Here is a 22,153-nt window from a genome sequence, read left to right as displayed (position 1 = left end):
GGGATTGCTAGTCACAAGAAGTAGAAAAAAATAATAACTTGTTTGGTGTTCGCCAAAAGGCATGCGGGAAACTCCCCAAACATATGGAAGAAGCTACTCTGGTCAGATCAGTCAAAAATGTAGCTTTTTGACCATCAAGGAAACGCTATGTCTGGTGCAAACCCAACACCTCTCATCACCCTGAGAACACCATCCCAACAGTGAAGCATGGTGGTGGCAGCATCATGCTGTGGGGATGTTTTTCACCGGCAGTGACTGGGAAACTGGACAGAATTGAAGGAATCATGGATGGCAGAAAATAAAGGAAAATTCTTGAGGGAAACAAGTTTCAGTCTTCCAGAGATTTGAGACTGGGACGGAGGTTCACCTTGCAGCAGGACAATAACCCTAAGCATACTGCTAAAGCAACACTTGAGTGGTTTAAAGGGAACATTTAAATGTCTTGGAATGGCCTTGTCAAAGCCCAGACTGTCACACCCTGATCTGATTCACCTGTCCTTGTGATTGTCTCCACCCCCTCCAGGTGTCGTTTATGTTCCCCAGTGTATTTCAAATCAAATCAAATCAAAGAAAAATTGTCACATACAGTACACTTGGTTAGCAGATGTTAAATTCGCAGAGGCAATATCCCCGATCTTACCTGTTTCAGTACGCAGAGACAATATCCCTGATATTACCTGTTTCAATACGCAGAGACAATATCCCTGATCTTACCTGTTTCAATACTCAGAGGTAATATCCCTGATCTTACCTGTTTCAATACACAGAGGCAATACCCCTGATCTGACTTGTTTCAATACGCAGAGGCAATATCCCTGATTGGATCTGTTTCAATACGTAGAGGCAATATCCCTGATCTTACCTGTGCACATAGTGATCTCATGCTTTTAGTTATACATGATATATCGCTCACACGCAAATTCACACTTAATTAAACAAAAATGTTCTCAATTTTTGTTTATGATTAATCTCCTCCACCCATTTGTTTCATTTTGCATCAACAGTTGTTTTTTAATCATGTTTATGTCTCACTTAATTTGGTTTTTGTACAGATGTTCACAGTCAGACTGTTGAAAAAGGTCAAACATTTCAGTTTCCCCCTATGGATAGATCCCATTGAAAAACATGACTAGCTATTCTGACAGTTGGCATATCCAACAGTCTATTCCAAAGTCTCACCATACACGCCTCCCATCTCACCTCACAGGGTTCCCAGCCCATGTTCCCTGTTATTGCAAGTATAGGTGCAAACCGTTGAACACCTAAAATGTAACGTACTGCTCTGTTATGAACATGTTTGTTTTTAAAATACCTCTCCGCACCCCACACTCCTACTGAATAGTCCAGAACAGGACACACGCATGTCTGATACAGTTTGGAATACGTTACATAACCAATATTTTTGAGTTTTTTTTGTTTTTCCTATAACTCCCCCAAGAGCTCTACTTGCTGAGTCGGCCAGGGCAGATGTTCCGTATAGAAAGGTAATATGTTCGTCAATAAAAATACCCAAATATTTATAAATGCTAGTAACCTCGAGTGTCTTCAACAAAACAAAACTTAAAACACTTCTCTTAGTAGCTGGTTTTCTAAAATGCATTATCTGTGTTTTTGTCTGGTTAATCATGAGTCTCCATTTTTTAGACCAATTGACTGCACATAATAACATGTTCTACAGGTCTTGTTCAGTTTCTACCATCAAAATAATATCATCAGGATATAACAGGATTCTTAGCATTTCATCATAATATCTTACTCCAATATTGAACTGTTTCATTTCTTTTGCCAAATCATGTATAAACAAAGCACACAAAGTCAGTGATAAGGCATCTCCTTGTTTTACACCCAAGGGTGTGGGAAACCCATCTGTACGATATTCATTAACATTCACACAAGCAATTGGTACTTTGTAAAGAGACTGGATTGTCTGATCAAATTTCCCATCAATCCCTGTCTTTAACAAACTGTATGCTAAAAGATCCCTACTAACAAAATCAAAAGCTTTCTGGAAATCAATGAAACATGAAAAAGTAGGCTTCTCTTCATGTAATCTATTTCTAATTATTAAACAGACCGAGTGTAAAGACCGACACCGAAAATGAAAAGCAGGTACTGTGAGTCAACATTTAATCGGGCACAGACAGGTAACATGATAGGCACAGCGTCGGCACACGGGTAAACAAGGACATACGACAATCAATACTAAAGTAGGGAACAGAGCGGGGAACCAGACATATATAGGGAAGGTAATGACAGAGGTGATTGAGTCCAGGTGAGTCCAATAATTGCTGATGCGCCTGACGGGTGAAACGTAGGTGTGCGTAATGATGGTGGCAGGAGTGTGCATTGCTGGGGAGCCTGGCGTTCTCCAGCGCAGGTGTGGAAGAGCGAGACTGGTGTGACACTGAGACATCTATATTTACGAAAACCATTTGGTTCTTCCACCAGAATGTTTTGGTCCTCCAAAAATGTAAATAGCATATTGTTGAGGATGGATCAACATAATGTATAAACCGTATCTAATATACTTCTGCCTTTATAGTTCAGTGTCACTCTCGGGTAATTTTTTGAAGATTTGGGAATGGGATTCACTATAGACTTATACCGAGTGGATGGCAGTATACTATACTCAAAACAAATTTGGAGCAAATCATATAGGATGTCAATTCATTTGGGGGGATTTTAAAACCTCATTAGGCACTTCAACAATGCCAAACGCTTTCCCATTTCTTTCAGTGTCAATCACCTCTTTAACTTCTGCCACAGACAACTTTTAGCTCTCAGGGAACATATGTCTTTATAAAATTCTTCCTCAAAATATGCCACATTTTCGTTAACTGAGAACAAACAAGGAAACCCCTTCTCCCACTCCTTAAATACCTGTGTAATATCAGAGTTCAGCCCCGCCCCGGTTCTTCTCTGAACTCTATTGGAATTTTCTTTTGTCGTTTTGGACCTAACTTGTTTATTTGGCTCCAAAACTGTTTAGGATTTATTGTCTGTATCTCCTCAAGGTGTATTATCTGCCCTCTCTGATATCTCTGTTTAAATAGGCGCAGTCTTTTAACAAACACATGCTGTTTTTTCTTAAATTCCTTCTTACACTACTCTCTTGTATTCCTGTCTTTACACTGTAAAAATATTTACTCAGCCTTGCGTATTACGGACCACAGATCCTTTAACTAATTATTCCGATAAGGCGTGTTATGTCACTCTCTGACCTTAGAGATCCCTTTAATTCTCTATTTGGTTAGGTCAGGGTGTGACTAGGGTGGGCAATCTAGTTTTTCTATTTATTTGTTGGCCTGGTATGGTTCCCAATCAGAGTCTATTGTTGTCTCTGTTTGGGCATCATACTTAGGCAGCCTTTTTTCCACCTTAGGTTGTGGGATCTTGTTTTTGTGTAGTGCCTGTGAGCACTCCAGTCTTTACGTCTCGTTTGTTGTTTTTGTTGTTGAGTTTCATTTTAATAAACATGTGGAACTCTATGCACGCTGCGCCTTGGTCCGCTCATTTCAACGAACGTGACATGTTCAGCTTGTAAACTTTCCTGGATGGAGGGTGTATTCTATATTCCAATTTTTTTAATAGTAAGAGACAATAGAGGCGGCAAGCTAGCCTAGTGGTTAGAGCGTTGGACTAGTAACCGAAAGGTTGTAAGATCGAGTCCCTGAGTTGATAAGGTACAAGTCTTTTGTTCTGCCCCTGAACTAGGCAGTTAACCCACTGTTCCTAGGCCGTCATTGAAAAATAAGAATTTGTTCTTAACTGACTTGCCTAGTTAAATAAATGTAAAAAAAAGTAGGTGTCTGTAAAGAAACATCAATTTGCTCCTATTCTTTTAAATGTCGAATTCAGCATGTCAACACTACAGGTGTCTGTGTTGTAGAATAATTCCCCCCACCAAACAGAATATACATTCATTATGTTTAAACCCTTCTTGTCACAATTGCATATTATGTTTGTGCTTCTTGTATTCACAATTTGTAATTATTTTATACACTGAACAAAATGATAAATGCAATATACAACAATTTAAAAGCTTTTACTAAGTTACAGTTCATATAAGGAAATCAGTCAGTTGAAACCGGGATACTTGTCTACCTACTGAATTGACCATAACCCTGGTATTAACGCTAACCCTAGCTTCAGTTGGCACAAATAATGAAGCACATTAGGAGAAGCAGGATTATGAGGCAGACCGTTTTCTACTTGAGTAACTCCAGGCAGGAGTGAGAGGTTTATTTTATGAACCAAATCAAGAGACACCCCCTGCATCATTGTCTACATGGTGACAGTGGTGGAAAAAGTACCCAAATGTCATTCTTGAGTAAAAGTAAAGAAATGGAAAATTAGTAGAACATGACTCAAGTGAAATTCTCCCAGTGAAATACTACTTGAGTAAAAGTCTAAAAGTATTTATTTGTAATATATACTTTAAGTATCAAAAGTAAATGTAATTGCTAAAATATACTTAAGTATCAAAAGTAAAAAAAATATATATATAATTTCAGATTACTTATGTTAAGCAAACAGCACAATTATTATAATTTACAGTTAGCCAGGGGCACACTCCAATGTAATGTACAAACAAAGCATTTGTGTTGGGTGAGTCTGCCAGATCAGAGGCATGATCAGGGATGTGTGTGAATTTGACCTTTTTCTTGTCAAGACCATATTCTTATTTACAATAACAGCCTCCCGGGGGAACAGTGGGTTAACTGCCTTGACCAGAGGCAGAACAACAGATGTTTACCTTGTCAGCTCAGGGATTCGACTCCGCAACCTTTCAGTTACTGGCCCAACACTCTAACTGCTAAGCTACCTGCCACCCCACAGTGTTACTCTTTAATTTTGAACCTTGTTTGAACAGTGGCTATAATGAACATTGAGAAAACTCACCAACAAGTGCAGAAATGAATAAAAGTGGATAGAGGAACATGATGATTGAAGTTCAGCAGCTCTCTCAGTAACACTGAGCTACCTCTCCCCTGTAACAAACTAATTGATATGCCATGTGGTCTGCTTAGCTTAGCTCCTCCTCTTGAATAGATAGCAGTTCCTGAACAGTGTTGGCAGGTTTCCTGTTGCTGTGGGCTCCAGGGCACAGTGGTGTCTATCACTACAGCAACCTGTACGGAGCTCCAGGTCCACACAGGTTCTCTCATTGATCAGTTTAGCAGTCATTCTTGGGTATGGATGAGTAGCTTCCACTACACGTAGATTTGCAGTGTCTGTGAGGAGGAGGAATTGGGATGCTCACCCAGGGTACTTTCTGGAGATAATTCACCTTTACTGTATAGTTACCGGAGAGCTTAACTCTGTTACCCTGTGTGACTTGTGAGGAGAGCCAACTATAAGAAACAACATTATTACACTGTCAAAATCCCAAGTTCTTTTCCAACCACATAAAAAATTGTAATTGAAGACTACTGATTGAAAAGTGAAGAATACATATTTCTCACAGTGCATTGAATAGGAAGACAGAGAAACACTAGACGACCTGCTTATTACACACAGCACAGGTGTGACCACAGTTCTCTGATCTCAACCTCTGCCATTATAATATCAAATTGTGGTTTGATGTTCAAATTTGATCGTCGGTTCATCAAAGCATTTTTGATCTGCAGGTTTTTGTACAGCGTCTTAGCCACATTCTATCACTGGGCATAACAATTCTCATAATAACAGTCTCTGAGAGCACAGTAGTAGAGAGCTGTGTCTGCCAGGGTTAGATGTGTTATGATCAGTTCAGTTGTAGTCTGAGATGTTTTGGATGTATATCTTTTATCAGGGATATGTTCCCCCGTGCTTGATCTGGCACCTTTAAACAGTAGAAAGTGAGGAGCCTGGTAATCATAATGCCTGTACCAGTAAAGCAGAGGATAATTTCTGCTTGCATCATATGAGCATCTCAGAATCACAGGTTTTCCCTCTGTACTGATGACTTCATGTTGTACAGCAGTAATGTGCTCCCCAGCAATTAATTCTGTAAAGAAAATATAGAAACATAATCAATTGGGTGTCAATCTTAATTTCCATTACCAATACGGGCTCACTTAAAACATTTCGTAATCCTCACCTGTACAAAATGTAGAGAACATCCAGATCAAACCAAGTAACATCATCATGAATCTACTGCATGTTGACCAACGAACTAACTAAAATATGTATCCTGTAATCATATGTACAGTTTGAACAGGGTCTTCGTGGCTCCTCCCTATACAACTGTATTGTCCATGTTACACTCCCCCAGATAGCACATCTCACACACACAATTGAGAGGAAACACAGGGTCGTGGCAGTGCAGTGCCGCTGGATGGAGAGCATGTTGTGGGGTTAAGGGCCTTGCTCAAGGGTCCAAAGGTAAGGAATTGTAGTCAGGATCTGAACCCGTTACCAGATCCGGGGATTAGAACTGGCAACCTACCGCTCAGTATATGACATAATACCCATTTAATAACGGCTCAAAATGAAGAATGGTGATGATGGTGATGAAGGTTTGGTTTCCTAAACGACAGTAAAGATGGATTCAATGGAATTACAATTTGAGAATGTTTAGAATGTTAAATCAGATTATATTATTCTGATATTCATGACAAATATATAATCTGGTCACAGGTAGTCAAACATTCAAAAAAACTTTAATATTAAGAATGGAATATAATAGATGGTAGATAGTATATATTCAGACTCCTGTTCTAGGGGTTCTAGGGGTCTCAGATTCAGGCTGTCTGTGTGTATTGTCAGGATCAGTATTGTGTTTCTGGATTTCCTGTCACTGCGGGCCTCAGAGAACAGTAGTACAGAGCAGAGTCTGTCAGTTCAGCAGAGGAGATCTCCAGATCCACACTGTCATCCTCATTTTAATTTCTGATGGTTCATTTTGTACTATCAGTGTTGGTTATGATCCCAGAGTAGTCCAGTATGAGGAACTGTGGAGAGGATCCAAGTTGCTGGAGGTACCATAACAGACTGTTGGTTAATGAGTTGTTGTATCTACAGGAGAGTCGAACACTACTACCCTCTATAACGTCCACTACATCTCTGTCTGGACTAATTATGTCTTCAACACTTGTACCTGTAAAAAATAACAACATGTATTACTGAGTCAATGTAGACAGTGTAAAGTATATTCACACTTGGTGTTTAAAAGTGTATTACCTCTTGATATTGATAATACCATATTGTAATGAATACTGAACAGTGTACATTCTGTTAGTACTCATTCAGTCAATGGAGAGTGAATCCTTAACCTACAAGTGCACACAAAAGCAAGACTGGATAGAGCAAGACCCTCTGGGCATTAGACAGAGGCTTCTCTCTAAAATGATCTTCTATTGGAACATTCACTCTCTCATCTTAGCTCCTTCTACTCAGTAAATGGACCCACATTACATCAACATTCTAATCTGTGATGAACAAATATGGCTTAATTGATGGATAATCATGAACATGATCTCTGATCATTTGTATGCAGATGTTTGCCTATTACATGGTGTTTACTAGTAGGAATGTATTACAGTCAGATTATTTTAGTGTTTCTGGGTTTCCTGTCAATGTGAGCCTCAGAGCACAGTAATACAGATCAGTCTGTCAGTCAGTCTGTGTGGATCTGATCTCCAGATCCACACAGGTTCTCTCTTTGTTCGGTGTAACAGACAGTTGAGACTTGTGGATCACCTCTCACTTCATATGGATTATTGGTAGTTGTTACGAGGTAAAGGAATTGGAGAGCTGATCCAGAGTACTGTCTGTACCACAGCAGACTATCTGATTTTACAGTATAGTTACAGGAGATCTTAACTCTGCTACCCTCTAAATAATACTCCTCAGGACTGGTTGGAGTAATATCATCCTCTAAAGTATCACCTGTGAAGGAGAAGAAAACAAGCATGAGACTTAACATGAAAACCTCTTATTTTATATTATAAGCAGCCCAATATTTACCAAATAAATAATGACAGACAGTGTGGGAATGACTTTACATAAAACCTTACTTACCAACATGTGCTGAAAACAGTAAGATTGAAGTGAGCAACCTCAACATCATTGTGTATGTGACAGAAGGCAGCTAGGAAAGAGGGTTTAATTAACACACTTATATGTGATATGCCGTGTTCTGTGATATGTGATATTCAGTGTGCTTTGATCTGCAGGATGTGATATGTGATATGTAATGTATGGCTGCTACCTGTCAGCCCTGCAACTACCTCCACTGTCAGGAGGAGGAGCCACCTGCTCAGAGAAATATAGGTTTGTGTAGTGCTGTAGTGAGGCCCTCTACAGAAATTGAGTTTAATAAATCTTGTCAATTTAAATTTCACTCATTAGATTTACATCCTGCATTGGAACAGTCAGAGAATTAACATTTTAAACTGTTCACAATAAGGATTGTTATTCCCTGGTTCTGTACAGTTGTACAGTATGTCTGGGTTTCCTGTCACTGTGGGCCTTAGTGCATAGCAGTACAGAGCAGAGTCTGTTACTTCAGCAGAGGAGATCTCCAGATCCACACAGTCGGTCACTTTGTCAACATTAACTGACAGTCGAGGATATGGTGAATCAGCAGTAACTATTGTCTCAGCAGATGCTGAATACACTGAGAGGAGGAGGAGGAATTGGGGAGCAGATGTGTGATATTGGTGATACCATAAGACACTGCCTCCACCAGATACTGTGTAGTTACAGGAAAGCTTGACACTTCCACCATGTATCACATCCTCAAGACGATTGGAGAAAAGTTCATCCCCTACAGAAAACTGACGTGAGATAAAAGTTATCGTTGTCTGACTTGTGTGTTCACATCCACTACAGAGGTTAAATCATTTTTTTCTTCTCTACACTAGTGCTGCTGTTGATAGGCTGCTGTACTAATCACTCTTGAAAGGAGAGAGGACATTAACAGGTGTGACGAAAATCACTCTGGTAGCCTGAAAACACATTCTAGAAATCTGAAATGCAAGAAAAGAAAAATGAAAGCAATGTGCATGCTTTCCCAAAAGTAGTAGAGCGCTGTGTTTGCCAGGGTTATATGTTTTAAGACTGAACAGATACAAAAGAACAAACATGGGAAGCATACTGAACGTGAGAGAAAAACCAATAACACTTAAGGACGGATGACAAGAGGGCTAAATAAAGGAGATGAAATCAGGGAAGTGATGGAGTCCAGTTGTGTCTAATGATGAGGCGCAGGTGTGCATAATGACGGTTGCCAGGTGTATGTAATGATGGGTTGCAAGGACAGGTGGTTAATAGACCGGCGACGTTGAGCGTGGGAGAGGGGGAGCGGGGTAAACGTGATAGTACCAATAAAGCATAATTTTATCGCTGCTTGTATCATATGAGCAACTCAGTGTCACATATTCTCCTTCTGTACAGATGACTCTGAGCTTTACAGGAGAAATGGGATCCCCAGCAATCAGTTCTGTAAAGATAATGCAGTGAATGCGGTATTACTACTGTAGACAGAAACAGAACAATAAAATCCAAATGATGATACTGTACATAACATTCTGTCTTACTGTAACATATCATCTAATGGTAGCAGCATCATTTTCTATTCTAGTAATGCTACTCATGTTAAAAGTGATGCTCTATATATCTTATACATTTACCTGAGACCACAAGGAGAATGAGACATTTCTGCATGGCAATCTTACACTGAAGATCAAACCTCAGCTACTGTTTGCTTTATTCTGATACTGTAGCAAGAGCAAGAGCATAAACACATGTTATATTGTATGAAGCTGGTGCTCTCTTGATTAATGTCTTTGTGCAGCATAGGCCAAGACCATGCAGCACAGCACAGAGGGGTTGCTCAAGTCATTTCAGAATAGAAATCAACATCAACTTGATAATGTTGTCCCCTTGTGGTTGATGCTGTCTTTTCCATTCCTGTGTTATACACAATACTGTGTATTGCTCTCCTAAAGATACATTCCAAAACAAAAATAATATTTTCTAATAAATGAGATACAGTATTTTCACATTTCCACATTTCAAGCTGAATTGTGAGGCACCTTTATAGCATAAAAAAATTACTTAATCATCATCACCATGATCATCATCATAATCATCATCATCATCACTATGAGTATCATCATCTGCTACCACTAGTCTTGGTAGGATCAGGGAAGTTGTGAGAAAATGACTGTGTCAATTTCAAAGTGGTGTTGTATACTGTACAAACAGGTGTATTGTCATTGTGTAGCTCAGTATGTTTTTGTAAAGGGGTTGTAATCTCCTGTTTTAACAGTGGGCTTCAGAGCACAGTAGTAAACAGCAGAGTCAGACAGCTGCAACGTCTGGATCGTCAAGTGCACTAATTTTGATGCTGATTTAAATGTAGTTAATTTGAGATGGGCATCGAATCTCCCCTGGAATTCAATGGCATTATCTGATCCAAAAGTTGCCCGCTTCAACGTATACTTTTGGTAGTCATCAGCTTCCTGCTTGTACCAGAAGAGGTTGAGATTTGTATCCACAGTCTCAAATTGTCAGTCCAGTGTGACCTGTTCTCCCTCAGTAGCGATCACATCTCCTGGTGACTGAGTCTTCTCCTCTGCATTCTGGAAAATAATGTAATACACAATTGTGTTAGGAGGAAAATCATGTCACAACATGATTGAGGGAGAAAAAATGGTAGTATTGTATTGTAAAATAAGAGATTGGAGCAAAGGCAGTAAACAGATTAGGAACATATGATCATACCATAACAACATGCAGCAAGAATCAGTACATTCCTCAGCCAGGGTTCGATGTCTGCTACTGTGAGATCAGTGGGAGAAGAGTAATACCAATCTGAATCAACTAGGCCATTATACTACCTTGAAATCCTTGTCTCCTCCTCTTTCTGTGTATCATCAAACATTGAGAAGTTTGTGACATTGTCTGAACAACACTCTACCCTGTGTTGTTGTACAGTGACTGAATCTCCTGTTGTCACAGTGGGCTTCAGAGCACAGTAGTACAAAGCAGAGTCAGACAGCTGCAACCTCTGGATCGTCAAGGGGACAGAGCTAGAAGTGAAATTCCACCTGGAATGAAACCTCTTCTTAAACTCATAACTATTGCTCCCTTCTGAATAGCGATCTCACTGTTCCTAGGCCGTCATTGAAAATAAGAATTTGTTCTTAACTGACTTGCCTAGTTAAATAAAGGTAGAAAAAAATGGCATGGTAGTGCAGAGTCTGTCGCAGAAGAGATCTTCGGATCCACACGTTTGTCCACTTTGTCAATGGTAACTGTCAGATGAGGAGATGGGGGAGTAGCTTTAAATATAGACCCCTCTGGTGTGACTTACATTAGGAAATATTTTTTGGATCTGGGATGTTGGCGGAACCACTGTAGACAGTGCCATCATATTTGCAGAAGAGATGGACATTCCTTCCCTCCTGAACAAGCTCTTCTGTAGTCACAGGGTTTATTGAATCCCCAAAACTGTTTCCTGCAAAAATATTTGGTCAAATCATTTCTGTAACTGTACAATAATTTCTGTAACTGTAACTGTAGAACTGCGAAGTTGTGACTGATGTAAAACAATTATGAACGTGGAATTATTATGATTATTGCTGTTCATTCACAAAAATATTTAAATCTGTATAATAACTTGCCTAAGAAAGATAAAAAGGGAACAAATGAGAAGAAAATCATCTTGCTAGACCTTTGAGAAACCAATAGACAGCACTGAGAAACCTGACTAACTATCTACTTCCTGAACAATAACATCCCATAAGCTACATGTGGATGTTTGATTATACAGCGCCTCCTCTTGACACCAACTTGAAATGTTTTCTGTTACAGCTTTCTTTCTACAGTTTTTATGGGTTTCCTGTCACTGTCGGCTGCAGGGCACAGTAATACAGAGCAGAGTCTGTCACCTCAGCAGAGGAGATCATCCGGATTCACATGGGTCTTATCTTCATTTAGTTTAACAGACATTCGAGTGTGGGTCAATTCATTATGTGTCTTTAACCATCCTTCAAAAGGTATTTACCAAAGAACATTGAAAAAAGTAGAATTGCATAAAACATCTCCATGGTGTCTGAATGACTGGCTTCATGTGCTGTCAGGTAAGAGTGTATCACTATTATCTCCTCAAACATCTTGTAGATTACATACTGTAATGTTAAAGCACTCATTGACTTTGTAGCTCTACCTCTCTACACTAAAGAGAGTCGGGTATTTCAGTTCAACTGTCTTTCTGGGTTGGAATTCTGCTAAATGTAATCTTCAGGATTTCTCTGGAGTTCTGAGTAGAGATATTTCAGTTCATGACTGCCCTCTATTGGTATTGTCTCCAAATGTATGCTGTTCACAAAAAGAAGAAAAAGAAGACAATTACTGCCCTGAATCCTCTAAACAGAGGTTCCTAATCTGTGTGGTGAGGGGTCGGCCAGTGCAGCTTTAAACTTATTCTTGAAAGTTGTAATAGTAGAATGCACAAGGCGCAATTTTGAAATTGAGTAGTGCATCATCAGTTCCTCTTGTCATGTTATTCATTTCATACCTTAGAGAGCTATTTATAACTTGTCAGCAATGTACAGATCAAGTTTTTTTTATTATGTTTTTTAGCCCATAGATATTGTTATTTTTTTTGTCAGTCAAACATCACAGGAATAAACATTGTGTGACGTTCCACTATGCTGGAATGGGGTCACAGAGTTAAAATGTTTGGGAACCCCTGCTAATTGGAAGCAAAACAACACCACAAATGCTTTTCATTCTGTATTTATTCAGACTGGTATCTTTGATCATGTTATATCAGAATAGGAAAATGCAGACAATATAAAGTATTATCTCCTCAATAATATTTACATGAAATGTGTTTTCTTGCTTCTCTTTCAATTAATGTGGATATTCAGGAAAAAAATGTATGTATTAATGTACTCTAAATAGTAACTGATTGATCAGAACACAATGCACTGTTCACCTCCAAGTGTCTTGACAGGTTTTTGTACAGTGTGTCTGGGTTTCCTGTCACTGTGGGCTGCAAGGCACAGTGGTACAGAGCAGAGTCTTCCAATTCAACAGAGGAGATCATCAAGTCAACACGGGTCTTCTCTTCATTCAGTCTACCAGTGTGTCGTGGAGTCGTAATTGATGTATTCTGAATATACATGCCGCTTTGTCGGATCAAAAGAAGACATTCTGGTCTGGATCCGGGGGATTGACGGTACCATTGTAGATTGATAATGTTGCCCTTGTAGTTGCAGGAGAGAGTGATGTCTGTTCCTTGGAGAGCATTGACTTCAGGCTTCACTGGAGATATTGTTTCCTGCTCCATACTATCACCTGCAACAACATAAGTATTGTCATTGTGTTAATGTTTATTCCAAATGAGAAACAATACATGGGTTAGGTGCCCATAAAGAATGACAGAGAAAGAATTAAAACATAATGCAATAATTTATTGATAAAAGCAATGTCACTGTATTCAAAATGTTATTTGGTTTAACCTGAGTATTCAGCACTCACCTACAAACGCTGAGAGGAGCAACAGTAATATGAGTGACATCCTGACACAGACTAGATAAACTAACTGAGAGATAAGACAGTGAGAGAGCTGAGTAGATCCTCTACTGAGACATCCTCATGGTTGCAGGTACACCCAGCCTATATCAGTGTTTAACTATGAGGCCCCTCCTCTGATATCTGGATATGTATCTCTTCTTCTATGGTTTTTGGTTAAGGTTTTTCAGTTCCTATTGGTCTCCTCCTCAGTTTATTTTAGACTTAATTCCTATCTGAAAATGTCTAGTTTTTGCTTTTGTCTTTGTTTGTTTTTCCACACGGTCTGTATGAACCTGAGCTGGAAGGCGAGGATTGACCAGTTTCTGGACATGTCCTGATTTCGTGATGAGAATCAGGAATACTGGTTTAGACCTGGGATACTAATGATACCACTGTAGATTGTTTACAGAGCCAGTGTATCTGCAGGACAGTGTGATGGTATCACCCTCCACACCACCCACCATAGGCCTAGTGGGTTTGTCATCTTCAGATCTGCTACTTGTCAAGAAAGGAAAAACATGCTGCTGTTTTTGACATTTTCGTCTGTTGATAATACCTTTCCCCTTCTCATCATTGTAATACAATTTAGTGATAATCAAATCTGAAGTATAATTGTATTTTTGACAACATTGAAATACATTCTGGGTTTTAAATTAAAAATGTCCAATTGAATACAGCACTCACCAACAGGGACTAGGAGGATGAGAAATGATTAAAGCAGCAACACAGCTAATAGACTCACAGCTAATATCAAAAATACTCTGACACAACATAGGCAGAGTTGAATATCTCTCTCTGAAATAATTGTTCAGTCTTGCTGATTTGAGAAAATGTTGTAGCTCCACCTACCTCCATAGACAGGGGCTGTTGAACAACCAAATGTGTTGTTTATGTGTGTGCCATGCAATTCTTGTTTAATATTTGTATTGATGCATTCATTTATTTTTAACAACGCTATTCCATTCCTATTACACTGCATTATGAAGAAAAAAGTTTGAAGTGAATACAGTGAAATTGTGCTGTTTTTTGAATTTTATTTATTAATTTACCATACACCTAACACAAAGTGTTCTATTGAATGTCCAACATAAAATACAACAATACCAAGTCTTTCTGTTACTTATTATTTATTGAAAGGAGGTTTGGGACTATTTTTGACTTAATATCTTATGTTATCTTTTATTCTTCTTTTTATAAAGCTGCTTTTGAGTGTTCAGAGATAAAAGACTGTAGTTCTTCTGACTGGCATGGAAGTGACTAGAGTCTTCAGAGGTGTAAGGATGATTAGGAGTATAAAAATAGGTATTTGATACACTGGTACTTCATTCATGTTATATTTAATTATGAAGAAATAGTACAACTTTTATAGTTGATCTAGACATGAAGTTAGGGTTAGAGTTAGGGCTAGAATAGAGGTGTTTAGTGTTTAGGAAATATTCATTAACCTGCCTGTTGATAACTTTCTCCCAGTAATCAGATGTTCTAGGTCTTTGTAGTGTCTCTAAGTTTCCTGTCACTGTGGGCTTCAGGGTACAGTAGTACAGAGCAGAGTCGGTCAGTTCAGTAGAAGAGATATCCAGATCCACACGGTTGTCCTCTTCTTCATGTATGAGGGTCCATTGTGTACTATCAGTGTTGGTTATGATCCCAGAGTAGTCCACTATGAGGAACTGTGGAGAGGATCCAGGGTGCTGTAGGTACCATAACAGACTGTTGGTTAATGAGCTGTTGTATCTACAGGAGAGTTGAACACTACAACCATCCATATCATCCACAACATCTCTGTCTGGACTAATTATGTCTTCAACACTTGTACCTGTAAAAAATAACAACATGTATTACTGAGTCAATGTAGACAGTGTAGACGTACAGTATATCCACACTTGGTGTTTCAAAGTGTATTACCTCTTGATATTGATAATACCATATTGTAATGAATACTTAACAGTGTACATTCTGTTAGTACACATTCAGTAAATGGAGAGTGAATCCTTACATACAAGTGCACATAATAAAGACTGAATAGAGCAGCATCATAGTCACTGGGTGTTAGACAGAGACTTCTCTAATGATCTTCTCTTGGAACATTCACTCTCTGGGTGAATCAGTTCCACTCATGACATGTTATGTATAACACTATGTTCCTCCTCTTGACATAATATAACGGGTGCATGTTGACTCCACTTGATGGCATTATTGTCAAATAAAACCTTCAACTACAGAGCAGAAATGTTCTCTCAGGCAATGTTAGGTTTTTGTACAGTGTTTCTGGGTTTCCTGTCACTGTGGGCCTCAGAGCACAGAAGTACACAGCAGAGTCTGTCACTTCAGCAGAGGAGATCTTCAGATCCGTACGTTTGGCATTTTTGTCATGATTTAGAATGAACCCTGGTGTAATATCTGCGTACTCCATAACCAGTAACTGTGGTGCTGATTTGGGATATTGTCGATACCATAGAAGAGTATTAACAGAGGAGGTATAGTTACAAGAGAGAGTAACTCTGTCCCTTTCTGAAGCCACTTCTACATCAGTGTAGGGTGTTAATTCCTCTTCAGAACTGACACCTGTAAAACATTATATTATATATATATTACTTTAAACCCACATGGAATAATTAATTAATTCCAAAGGCAGTGTAAAGATAAAAAAAATTCAAAGTAAAAAAAACATGTATCCTCATGTCATGCGTTACCTTCATGGTCTTTGATTTGAAGAATAAATACCTCTCAACATAATCATACTCAGTTTGAATGAAAATGTAATTACTTACCTATCAAGTCAAAGAAGAGTAAAAGTGAACAGAACAACATTGTAGATGGCAGGATGTGTAGAAGAAACACCAACTGCTGATGAAAAGCACAGCATCAACTGGCTATGATCTTCATGGTAGTATCATGTTTTATCTTGAGGAATCATCATCTAATCCTGAGTTTTATACTCTAGCTCCTCCTACTGACAATGTAGAATCAAAGACGTTTCATATACATTTGATTTATTCACTAGAGAATCCACTTGATGGCACTGTGGTCTAACAGAAGACAGCAGATGCGTGTAAATCCATGAAATTCAGTGCACTAATGAGTCAGTAAGTTCTGCAGCACTGTGGAGGTCACAGCACAGCATTACAGTGCAGAGTGTCGTATGTTTTTTGTACAGTGTTTCTCTTTCTTGTTTCATGTCAATGTGGGCTCTACAGAACAGTCGTACAGAGCAAAGCCTCTCACTTCAGGAGAGGACATCTCCAGATCTTTGTTCACTTTAACAGTGAGGTGAGAGTATGGGGGTTTAGCTCTCACTACAGTCCTAGAAGCATGGAGGATGAAGAGGAGGAATTGGGGAGCTGATCCTGTATACTGTTTATACCACAGTACAGTGTATGCTGAGTAGTTTCAGGAAAGAAAAACTACCCTCCTCTTCATAAACTTTATTTTAGTTTGTCTGGATGGTCTGCTGATAACTGCCACCGACAAATATGAATAGGTGACAGATCAATTACAAGATGGTTGTATTTGAAATAAAGAAATATCTTTGTATTTACTCTAAAATCCAGACAGCTGTAACCTCTGGATCTTTAAGGGGAATGATTTTGCTGTGACATTCAGAAGGGCATCAAATCTCTCCTTGAACTCAGTAGTAGTGTCTGCACGTGAACATCCCTTCTCAGCATAAACATGGAGTTGATATTTGCTAGTTGTTTGTACCAGAAGAGATATGGTGATTGAGAAGTTGTATCAAATAGACAAGTGAGTGTTGTTTGTTGTCCTATGACCATTACATCTTCTGTTGGCTGTCTTACATTCTCTTCTGCTCTGCACCCTGAAAAGAAAGATAAATATATCTTCACAACATATATTAATAATGTATATAAATTAAATGAACAAATGCACAGAAAGAGACAGATGAACAGAGTGATGTTATACCAAAGCAGCATGCAGCCAGCACGTGCAGGATCAGCCAATTTCTCATGACTAGACAGTCAGTTTGAAGTGGAAAAGGTAAGGAGCAGAACAACGCTGATCTATCTATCACAGATCTTTGACACCCTCTGTTCTACTGTTGATGCTTCATGCTGTTCTGTATTACATGCAGTAGTAGACCATGGGGGGGGGGGGGGGGGGTGTCTGTCTGTATGGAATCCTTTGATTCAGGGGTGTGTGTGCTTTGTTAGGTTGTCCCCTTCAGGTTGACTTTCATACTACACCACCAAGCTGTGTGAATTGTGAATAGGGCCAACAATAAATAATAATATTTTATGCGCTTTGTCATATTCCCAAGTAATTATCCAACCAATATTTTAAAAAATGCCTACGGTAAGTGAAAATGAGGACTACTGATTGAAGAGTAAAGAATACATATTTCTCACAGTGCATTGAATTTGAAGACAGAGAAAAACTAGACCACCTGATGATTGCACACAGTACAGGTGTGACCAGAGTTCTCTGATCACAACTTCTGCCATCATGACATCAAATGTGGTTGCTGTTTAATTATGATTTCCACTTCATCAAAGCATTTTGGTCTGCAGGTTTTTGTATGGTGTATTATACACTTTGTATCACTGTGTATATTCCCTGAGAGCACAGTAGTAGAGAGCTGTGTCTGCCAGGGTTACGCTTGTTATGACCAGTTCAGTTGATGTCCAGGATGTTGTGGATTGATACCTCTTATCAGGGATGTGTTCACCGCTCAATGATCTGGCACTTTTATACAGTAGAAACTGAGGAGCCTGGTTAGGATAATGCCGGTACCAGTAAAGGTAGATGTTGCTGCTGCTTGTTTCATATGTACATCTCAGAGATACTGATGATCCCTCAGTGGGGGTATACTCCTCCTTGTCAGGAGTCACTCCATCTCCAGATACCATTACTGCAGAGGAAATAAAATAATAAAAGTGATTGAAACACATGTTTATTTTTAAGACTTTTTAGAAATCAACTAAGTTTATTCACATTTAAATTACTTTACTCCAACAAAACATGTTTTACTAACAATACCATAATGTAATAATCTGATAAGGATGCAAGGAGTTCAAATGTTTAGGTGTTGTTTACCTGTAGTTATAATCAGAATGATCAACATACTGATTGATTTCTCCATCTTCAGACTGATGTTTTCATGCATTCACTCTCCTCTGAAATATCCTTCTGTGTGTCACTGTGTGAGGTGTACAGCACTGCTAACGTCTGTAATATTTGTGTTGTGGAGAAATGACCAGGCAGGAGACGGGAGTACAGTTAGTTTTCGTTTAGTCAAAACCCCTCGTGCTCTACAGTTCCCGGCACCCCAGTGCGCATGTGCATTTCCTATTAGGTGTAGTAACGTAACACTGCCGTAATGCATTACTGCTTAGTAACAGCACAGTAACTAATATATACAGATGTAGATCCCAGATACTACAACGTCACACCCACCACAGATGTAAGGCTTGCATTTTTTCTACACTGGTGCCAAGGATACACTCGTTTCTGTAGGGGGGCTGTTCATCCTGTTGTCACAGTGAGCTTCACAGCACATTAGTACACAGCAGAGTCAGACAACTGCGACCTCTGGATAGTCAACGGGACAGAGCTAGAAGTGTAATTCAGCCTGGAATCAAACCTCTTCTTGAGCTCATCAATATTGCTCCCTTCTGCATAACTATCTCTCCTCAGGACATACTGAATGGATCATTCAGCTAATTGATTTGGGATTTTAGAACACCTTTAGGTATAAAACATATATAATAAGATGAATTGATAAAATATAGAATTTGCCCTATAATACCAAAATCCCATAGAAACGGATATGATAACACATTCATAGATGGCAAAAAATTAAGTGTCTGTCCTTTAACCCCTTAAATTCTCCATTGTGAATCTACCCTTTCCACAGTGGGGTCACATTAGTGGTACGCCACAAACAGAAGTTGGCACATCGACAGAGAGTCTCATCTTTCCATAGAGTGGTCATATACATTTTAAAGGCCAAAACGTTTGGACGCTACAGACATATTTGTGAGAAGATCAATTTTCAGGACGTCTCATGGTCTGACAAACACCGCTGCAGCTTGGCCATCTTCCCCTGCCGATGCAGAAGACCACCATTGGCTGATGTGGTGGATTGAGACACAGCCCATGAAAAACCTTATATCTCCAGCTGAAAGGAATAGAAGCAAACTTTGAGACTCCACTGACACCTATTGACTCTCACTAGTAACTTGCCCTTGAAAATACAAGCAATGTCTTGGTTTCACCTTGTTGGGTAGAATGTTGAACACTGGATGGAACTATTGTATCATTATTATACATAGAAAAACCTTGTCACTGGACTTCATAACTGTAGTCCATAGGAGTCTATAGGAGGATAGGAGTCCATAGGAGGATAACAGACACAGAAGAGCTGTCACATAACTTAACATACAGTAGTTATGTTACTTAAGTATGTCAAACAGGATGTCTGTTTCCTCCTATGGTTCTTGACAGGTTTTTGTACAGTGTCATTGTTTCCTGTCACTGTGGTTTTCATGGCACAGTAGTACAGAGCAGAGTCTGTCACATCAGCAGAAGAGATCCACATGTTTGTCCACTTTGTCAATGGAAACTGTCAGACAAGACCACTTTGGTGTAATGTACAAGAGGAAATCTGGTTGGGATCTGGGATATTGGCGGTACCACTGTAGATTGTAGACAATGCCATCATATTTGCAGGAGAGATAGACATTCCTTCCCTCCTGAACAAGCTCTTCTGGAGTCAAAGGGTTTATTTTATCCCCAAAACTGTTTCCTACAAAAATGTTTGGTCAAATAACTTCTGTAACTGTACAACTGTGCAGTTGTAACTGACATTTAGAAATTATTAATGTGCAATTAACATGTTTTTGTGTTGTTCGTTCACTGTAAGATTAAATTAAACAATTTCAATTAATATAATAACACACATAAAAAATCTGAAAAGAGAACAAATGAGAAGGGAAACATCTTGTAGACCTTTGAGAAACCGATAGACAGCACTGAGAGACCTGACTAACTAGCTACTTCCTGAACAATTACATCCCGTAAGCTACTTGTGGGTCTTTGATTATACAGCCCCTCCTCTCGACACCAACGTGAAATGTTTTCTGTTATGGCTTTCTTTTTACAATATATGTTGTCAGGTTTTTGCACTGTGTTTATGGGTTTCCTGTCACTGTGGGCTTCAGTACAGAGTCTGTCACTTCAGCAGAGGTCCAGATCCACATGGGTCTTATCTTCATTCAGTTTAACAGACAGGCGAGGATGGATCGATTCATTATGTATCTTTAACCCTCCTTCAGTGATGAGGAGCAGGAGTTCTGGTTTAGATCTGGGGTATTGTTGGTACCACAGTAAAGTATCAGTACTGTAGGAGCCAGTGTAGTTGCAGGATAAAGTAATGCCCTCACCCCCAAAAACATGCGCTTCAGTTGTGGCTGATATTATTTCCTCCTTATAACTGCTACCTGAAATAAATAATGTTAAACATGTTTTGAATGAATCATATCGTAATTCATGTACCATAAATGCTATATAGATATATGTGTGCAATCGAAAACTGCAATGCAAAACCTGTGCACTTACCAAAGAACATTGAAAAAAGAAGAATTGTGTAAAACATCTTCATGGGGTCTGAATGACTGTCTTCATGCGCTGTCCAATAAGAGTGTATCACTATCCTCTCCTCAAACATCTTGTAGATTACATACTGTAATGTCAAAGCACTAATTGGCTTTGTAGCTCCACCTCTACAGTAAAGGGCGTCGGGTATTTGAGTTCAACTGTCTTTCTGGGTTGGAATTCTGCTAAATGTCATCTTCATGGTTCTGCCTTAGTTCTAAATATAGATATTTCAGCTCATAACTGCCTGCCCTCTATTGATATTGTCTCAAAATGTATGCTGTTAACCAAAATAAGAATAATATGACAATTACTGCCCTGAATCCTCTAAACAGTGGTTCCCAAACTGTGGGGTGAGGGGTCGGCCAGTCTGGCTTTAATCTTATTCTTGAAAGTTGTAATAGTAGAATGCACAAGGTGCAATGTCGAAAATGGGTAGTGCATCATCAGTTCTTCTTGTCATGTTATTCATTGCATACCTTAGAGAGCTATTTATAACTTGTCAGCAATGTACAGATCAACAAGCCCATGTCAGCTAAAGTTTTTTTATTATGTTTTTTTATCCCATAAATATTGTAAAAAAATGTATCACTCAAATATCACATGAATTAACATGGCGTGATGTTCCACAATGCTGGAATGGGGTCACCGAGTGAAAAAGTTTGGGAACCTTTGCTAAAAGGAAGCGAAACAACACCACAAATGTTCTTTGTTCAATATTTATTCAGACTGGAATCTTTGATCATGTTATATCAGAACAGGAATATGCAGAAAATATTCATTATTTTTCCCTGAATAATATTTATATTAAATGTGTTTTAATGTGGAGGTGCAGTAAAGCATATATGCATTAATGTACTCTAAAAAATGTTTTTTTTTAATAATACCTGATAGTTTAGAACACAATGCACTGTTCACCCCCAAGGGACTTGACAGGTTTTTGTACAGTGTGTCTGGGTTTCCTGTCACTGTGGGCTGCAAGGCGCAGTGGTACAGAGCAGAGTCTTCCAATTCAACAGAGGAGATC

General features: G+C 39.0%; 1 long non-coding RNA gene across 1 annotated transcript; it reads right to left on the bottom strand.

The window, feature by feature from the left end:
• Positions 1–10,259: 10,259 nt before the first annotated feature.
• LOC149982069 (uncharacterized) lies at positions 10,260–11,725 on the bottom strand. The gene is made up of 3 exons (XR_016482545.1): positions 11,616–11,725; positions 10,714–11,449; positions 10,260–10,571 (listed from the first exon to the last, which is right to left on the bottom strand). It is a non-coding gene; the product is annotated as an uncharacterized LOC149982069 (long non-coding RNA).
• Positions 11,726–22,153: the final 10,428 nt, after the last annotated feature.

The sequence above is a fragment of the Oncorhynchus mykiss genome, chromosome 8 (assembly GCF_057628025.1).
Source record: "Oncorhynchus mykiss isolate SJ-2025 chromosome 8, ASM5762802v1, whole genome shotgun sequence".
Classification (NCBI taxonomy): Eukaryota; Metazoa; Chordata; class Actinopteri; order Salmoniformes; family Salmonidae; genus Oncorhynchus; species Oncorhynchus mykiss.
The sequence above is the reverse complement of the archived record's forward strand: the minus strand, read 5'-3'. Positions and strand labels throughout refer to the sequence as shown.